Source organism: Arachis duranensis, chromosome 6 (assembly GCF_000817695.3).
Source record: "Arachis duranensis cultivar V14167 chromosome 6, aradu.V14167.gnm2.J7QH, whole genome shotgun sequence".
Lineage (NCBI taxonomy): Eukaryota > Viridiplantae > Streptophyta > Magnoliopsida > Fabales > Fabaceae > Arachis > Arachis duranensis.
In genome coordinates, this window is record NC_029777.3 from 15,744,215 (window position 1) to 15,745,064 (window position 850).

Below are 850 nucleotides of genomic sequence, written 5' to 3' on the forward strand. Positions count from 1 at the left end.
ATCTTAAATACTTACACGAAAGCCTCCGGTCAAAGAATTAATTCAGATAAATCCAGAATAATATTTGAGAATCAGGTTTCTATAAATACAAGAGTATAAATTGAAGAAATTCTTGAAATATCTACTTATGATAATCCAGGAAAGTATTTGGGCTGCCTGCGAAATGGAAAAGATCTAAGATGAAAGCGCTGGAATAGATAGAGGATAAGGTTAATAAGAAAATTGAGGGATGGAAAAAAAACTCCTTAATCAATTTGGGAAGGAAATCCTAATTAAAATAGTGATTCAAGCTATACCTTCATATGTCATAAATATGGTAAAACTGCCGAAGAATTTTTGCAAGAGATTAGAAGACAAAATAGCAAAATTTTGGTGGGCTGAATCAGGGAAGGAGAGAGGATCACATTGGATAAATTGAAAAAGAATAACTAATAGTAAGAAGGATGGAGGGTTGTGATTCAAAAAATTAGAGAATCAAAATACGACATATTTGGCTAAGTAAGTATGGAGACTTGTAAAGAATCATGAGGCAATATGAACAAAAAATTTAAAAGAAATGTATTTTTTGGATAAAATTTTTAGGAGACAAAGGCAAAAAATGGAGACTCTTGGGTTTGGAGAAGTTTAGTAGAAGGAAAAGACTTTATTAGAAGGATTGGAAGATGGAACATTGGAAATGGAAGTAATATTGATATATAGAAAGACAATTAAATTGTTGAAGGTGGGAGTTTAAAAAAATACCAGGACAGTAGAATATCAATGGTTAAAGACTTATTGGTGGAAGGGAGAGCATAGAATAAAGAGTTATTACGGCATGTGTTTTTCCCTAATCTAAAAAAAAGATCCAAAG